We start from the raw sequence: 6,989 nt of genomic DNA, 5'->3' as shown, positions 1-6,989 counted from the left end.
ATGTAGCCACTGTTTTGTTATGGGACTCACTTTGATGGTTTAAAGGCTTAGGCACACAGACATACTTTTTGTTTCTTTTTTTCCTTTTGTTATTTTTGCACCCAAATGCTTTGCATTCCGACATAATCCGCCCTGCCGGCGTTCCCTGGTGTGGGTGGCGGTCAATGATATGACATAACAGCGGCACCAGAAAGGATCCAACAAGGTGGCGGCCTGCATTTCCAGCTGACCCAGAAAGCTGACAAAAAATTTAAATACTGGCCAAAAGCTTGACTTTTTAACAAAATTAGCACAGCATTTAGAAAGCCTTGTTATTTTGAGTACAGTTCCCCTTAAAAGTCGCACAGTGAAGAACTTATCTGAAGCAGCAGAAAGGAGTAGCAACTGACTGTGGTTGAGACGGAAAGATTCTGGATGGGGATCTCAAGCACAATAGAAAGAAAGCAACGCTCATGTACATGTAAGTAAGCTGGGCTGAGCTGAGTGGGGGATGGAGGGGGGTGATGCTGGGACGCCAAAATCACTGTTGAGCCCTCTTGAGGTGTCGTCGGCTAGTCAACGAAACACCAAGGATGGAAGGTGCTCACTTGAAGACCCCAGAGATGTACCCTACTTAGCTCAATCCAGGCAGTTGTCATGTTGTTGCGCTGGGGAGACCGCACTGTGGTTGATCCTCGGAGCCAGCATTGCAGCCACTGCGTGTGCTGATGCGCTGGGGAGGCAAAATGAGTTGATCCCTGGAGCCAGCATTACACTTCAGCAATCAACACCAGACAGAAGGATATCTACATCATCAGATGGAAAACAACGCAAATGGATGGAGATGCAGATGGATCACATTAGTTTACTGCAAAGCTACATCTTAGTTGGTGCTTATCCAGGAGGCCCTTTTCATTAACCACTGGACTTTTCATTAACCACTGGAACACACATCTCACTCATCCATTTACAAGATTTCACTGACTTTATTAAAATTTACAATGTCTGTGATCACTGTGACCCCCATGACAATCATAGCCATAATTATAAATAAACAACTCAGTCATTCTAATATGTTCATTTGGACCCAAAATATAAGTAAGTAGGATCAACACTTTTTTTCAACATTTAGCTCTGTGAACTCTAACATACTTCTCACAAAAAAATCCAACAAGTTAGTTTTATCAGTATGGAGTTAGAAACACAAGCCAAATATATATGCTCAATTTACTATCTGGGGATGCAACAGTGATTAGAACCCATTTTTGTTGTTCTATTCCACCCATAATAGGGGGTTATTGTAAAAGTGTTTGAGAATTGTGAAGGAGCAAGTTGCTCAGGTACAAATAACAATGTTACATTTACTCATATTTACTCCTGTTCTGGATTATTTGGGGCATTATTTTGGTTTAAATCTTGAAAAATGTTTACACCTTTACATTTTACGTCTTTCGCATGGATCTATCATCTGTACTTTCTTTTTACAAGGGCGTGCCTTCCAGTCACTTCTTTGCAAGCATGATAAAGACCACATTCTCTTCTAATGCATCCAAAGAGCAGCTTTCCTATATAGTGTAATGAATCTCCTCCAAGGGGCTGATGAATTCATTATAACACTGACAACAGTATAAGACCCATACTGGCCGCTCGACTGCAGAGCTTGCTCCTCACTTGAAAAGTAAGACGTTTGTCTCTGAACCGAGAGGTTAGCTGTTCCCGTTAAGCCCTTGCCTTCCATTCAATACAGTGGGCTGGAATGCCAATTACTGCCATATGGCAAAGAATCCTGACCCCTGTGGTTGAAACAAGACTGTTTTATTTGATTACTAACAGTCTCAATTCAGAGTTTTTTTTAACAGTAACACTGGTTATTTTTGGAGGATTTGTGGAGGGTGATATGTATGTTACTTCCCCCCCTCCAGCAACACAAAGTCATATACCTTTTGAATTCCTGTTTCTAATGCTTTTTAAAGATAGTCTAAATGTTAAACAATGATCTCTTGTAGCAACTACCCCGAGGGAACTATAATTGCATTTGTATTGTCATTAATTGGAAATTTATGGTTGCTAGAACTGAAACCAGAATTCTTAGGTCAGGGCTGCCTGATGTTATTATCTATAGTTAACAGTGATGCAAAATACTACTACTACTACTACTACTACTACTAATAATAATAATAATAGTTTTTCATGTGGCTTAGTTGCATAAAACATGAGGGCATTTTGAACCTTGGCTAACTTTTACTTTTTCTGGTTTTTCATGTTGCATTGTAATTTATTTCACAGAGAAACATGCAGCTGAATTTATGCCCAGCTAGTTAATTATTAATATGAGTTGTCAATGTGTGAGTATGATGTTACTTGTTAACAGAGTTTCTGTTTAATATTCAATCTCAGTAAAACAAACCTTTGCTTCTCAACCACTGGTTTCATGGTTTAGTTTTAATTTAAGCTGGAGCACACTGAAATTACAATTCAAATGCAAAGTAGTAACCCTGAGCATAGCTTTTGTTTGTGCAGGTGGTGTCAAACTGCACGAAAACGCTATTTGAATAAATCCATTGACAGTTGAGGTGCATTTAGTTGTAATATTATATGACCTTTTTTTTTTTTTTAACAGAAACTACTGTATATGATTTTGGAACTGATGACTGTTTGGAATCTCATTACAGCAAATCATAATTATGGGAGTTCATTTGTCAATGTGGAGGTGATGCAACTGGGAGCTAATTTACTGATGCAACCCTTAGGAGCCCTTACATCGATATTCTGGGTAGTCTTATTTATATTTGTATTATTATTTTTGTTTTAGTTTTGAAAAGCTTTTGAGTTGTGCACCCCATTTTAAAAACCCATAGGATGAGGAGGGTGGGTCTGGGGGGCTCAGTTCAACCCCGAAGGGAACTGGGTTGAATAAAAATACATAGCATGAATCAGTATGGCTCTTCTGTATTTAATTTGCCATCATTTTATTTCTCATGAAATGACTTTGAAGTATGACAGCTGATGAACATTTTCAGTTTTCAAAGCAAAAGAAAACAAAGCTGCCGCAGTTATTCTTTGCCTCTATGCTTTTGATACTGAGATTAAAGTTTGTTTGGGGAAAAAATACTTTCCTCCCTCCAGGGTTGAGCATTAAGCAAGAATAGATGAATACGTTTTTAATCCTTAAGATAGTTCTGGTAGTGCTAGTTCTGAAGATTACTAAACTCATGTTTGTATTATTTCCTTTTACTCGAGTTCTTGCTACTTTCATCCTTGTATTTGATGTTTTATTGAAGGAAGCAGTGGTACCACATTACCCTTTAACCTAATCTGGCAATACCACCTTAAATTGTTCTGTATGACAGCAACATGGCGGACTTGCCAAGGTTAAATGTTATATGATTCTACTGGGTTAATGTTAAGGACATGATGCAATTCTGTTTCTTATTTGATTAAATCTGAGTTGCAAAAGAAAAAAAAAAACTTTTACATGTACTGAAATGTGATCCATACAAAGAGGAGCATGGGGATTCAAGTAGATACAGGGCAGCCTTGCTGTAAATGTGCACAACTGATGGATACAAGGTTAATTTTCAGCAACTTAAAGGGCTGATTCAATCAAAATAACACAGCACAGCCATGAGTCCCCTTTTCTATGGTTCAATTCAATTAGATGCATCAGTGTGGCATTAGGTATGTGTAATTCAATTAAAGCTACTTTATATTATTTTTGCTATCACTGGAGTGTGTGTTGGTGTGGGGAGGGGGAGGGGGTTAATGTAATAGCGAGTTGATTATATAGCAGAATTAAAACAGTAAAGAAAGCTAGTTGAATCCAAACTTAAAGGAGGTTGAATGAATAGGTGGCATCTCATTTTTTTTTCCTGTTACAAAATACACAAAATGGTAGCTTGTCGGTTTTTATCTTTTTTTTTATCTGTGGATTTTTAGCAGTTCTACTCCACTTCAGATTACAAAACAAAGTAACCCTGACTTTTCAATTGTGAGGAGCTGTGAAGGCGGAGGGGCATGTTTCAGTGGTCTATCAGCATGTTAAAGGATTGAGTCCCTTTGGAAAGGGACCTGTCTACATGTTGGAAACAAAGCATTTACATTCCATCCTGAAAGCGTATCTTTCACTTAGTGCCTAAAGGATGTATTAATTGAATTCAATAGGTATACATTTTGTTGCCGTGAAGTGTAGACAGAGTGTCATACAGTCTAAAAAGGCTTTCAGCAAAAGAAAAATAAGCAGACTGGGGATAAGGAGGAGTAATGTATGTCAGCAGAGGATTCTTAGTAACTAGTAGCAACATGATTTTTGTGCATTCATTGAGTCCTAGTACAAGACTAGCTCATGGTAATAAGCTGCCCAATGTTTTCACTCCAGTAGTAATGATAGTTATATTTAGCACCATTTTGCACTTTTAGACTTTTAAAGTTGTGAGGTTTCAGTTTTACAACAAACAAATCTTCTAAAAATAATTAAAACACAATTATCCTCAGTGGCTAGTAGCCAACACAAAACTACTGTAGTTGTATAATAAGTGAGGAATGTCTAAGGCACAGTAGTAATATTGTTTAGGCCAGGTAACAAGGGCAGTCAGGGAGGTCTTCAAGCTGTTTCAATTGTTCTGTGACTTGATCATATATTATCGTTTTTACTTCCTTCAGGGAATCTGCAGTGATCTCTCCTCCCCAGAGCAGAATGGAGAGTCATCATTGATGCAGTTTTGGACACCGAAGCACCTGCAAACCAGTCACTTGCTATCATACCTTTAACAATGACTTTGCAACAGGGAGATGGAGCTTTTACATATAACAGAATACATGCAAGGGGTACCATTTGCATAACAAAAGAGCTAATTGTGAGAAACAGCCCAATGGAGGAAGCCTCCACATGTCTCATCAGTCCTTAGTCCCATTCCAATATTAGTGTTACATTCAAAGATCTTTTAAAAGCAGAAGCATGTAGGCTTCTCTTTGTTTTATTGATAGTTTATTAATAGATCTATATCTGATTACCCATTGATTTACACTGATTTCCCTATTTTATTAGCTTTAGCTCAACATCCTTTTTGATGCAGATGTGACATGTGGTCTTGCCATTGTAAAGCGACCTGATGCTGCTTGTGGGGATACCCCTACATCATAATACAGAGGCTGAGATTCCATTTGTTTTACATCATGGTTTTGCTATCCTTTCTACACATGGAGACATAGATAAAGACTTCTTTATAAAACCCTTTTTTAGTTTAGCTTAATACTTTATAATCAATCAATCAATCAATCTTTATTTTATATAGCTCCTTTCATAGTGGATCAAAATCACAAAGCACTTTACAAGATACAGTAACAACAAGAAAATCCATAATACTTTAAATAAATCCATAATACTACTACAATTGAGTATTTAGTTACAGTAGGATTTCAGAAACTGTTATTGTGCGAAATCACAACATAGTACAGTTTGAACGTAAAGGACCCATAAAGTCAGCCTTTTGAACTGGCTGAAATCAAGAGCCAGGACCAAAAAATTTTCTTACAGAGAAAATCCTCTCCTTCGCTAGAATAAAATCCAACCAAACCAGAAGGAAAGGCACCTCAAAAGCATATGGCTACAATGGCAAGTGGTTTATTTCCACAGACTGACTGACTTGGCTGCTTGCTCCAGTAATTGCTGATTTATTGACATCTGTCAAAACATCCCGTCTGAATGCTTTGCATATAACATTGCTTCATGCCATTCATTTTGTTATAGAAACGCACTCTACTTTAAATTGGACGAAAAGCAATTCAAAAGCATAGTTACTGGCTTATGGCTTCATTTAATGTGAGCGACGCTTCCTGGTTGGAATAGAAATGCGAGTACATTCATTTGGGTAATTGTGCTGGACAGATTAGTCGGGTCCCTGGATAAAGAACATAGCTGGCCCCATCTAGACACTGGGTCTGAGGTCAAGAGGTCACACTTCTGGGTCGAATTTGGACAAAGTATCGAGTTCAACACCGTTCTCTTTGATAAATGATGTGGGGTCTGTAACATCCATCCGTCAGATGGGAACTCATTTTGTTATCTCTTCTGAATGATGGCACATCCGAAACCTTAGACCTATGACCTATCACACCTGATCAACCGGGTTGAACCTCTGACCTTCTAGGCCAGGCAGATTGTTGTTCTACTGAATGACTGATACCTGAGCAGTCCTGATATCCATGGGTAGGTCATTTCACCACTGAGGGACAAGGGTGGAGAAGGAGCATAGGGGATATAGCTGATTTGCCTCTGGTGGAGGAGCAGAGGGGGCTAGGGGGTGTAGGGAGAAATACTATTCTGGAGATAGAAGGGTTGAGACAGCAATAGGCGACCACTAAAGTTTTTAATTGGATGTGAGTGGCGATAGGGAGCCAGTGGAGGGAGCGGAATAGCTTGGGAGAACTGAGGAAGGGAAAAGACAAGGCAAACAGCAGAGTTTTGGATGAGCTGGAGAAGACGGATGGTGGGAGCAGGGAGGATGGCCAGGAGGGAGTTGTAGTAGTCAAGGTGGGACAGTACCAGGGAATGAACTAGGAGCTGCGTGGAGTAGATGGTGAGGAATAGTAATAACATATATGTGAATACATTTTTCTTGGCCTTGGTCAACCAGTGTAAATAAAATGAACTTTGTTGAGATTTATTGGTCATGCTTTATATAACACAGGCAATCATTAACCCGAATTACAAAGAACAGAGTAATTAATAAGCTGGTGGTAATACACAGTGATAATAATTTATTTCTTTCCTAGTGATAACAGTTAATATTGAGTAGATTGAGTCAAGGGTCAAGGGAATTACATTTCTGTGCTTGTAATATCGTAACAATCGTACTTACTAATAATTACCCCCTTATTAACATAAAGCCCTATTGATTAATAATATTTACACATACGTACAAAAAACAAACACATAATTGAATTGCAATTGTACCTGTAGCACATGCTATCCCATGGTTTCCATTTAGCAAATGGAGTGTTCATGATATTAA

Source organism: Polyodon spathula, chromosome 4, assembly GCF_017654505.1.
Source record: "Polyodon spathula isolate WHYD16114869_AA chromosome 4, ASM1765450v1, whole genome shotgun sequence".
NCBI classification, from domain to species: Eukaryota; Metazoa; Chordata; class Actinopteri; order Acipenseriformes; family Polyodontidae; genus Polyodon; species Polyodon spathula.
Note: the sequence above shows the minus strand (reverse complement) of the source record.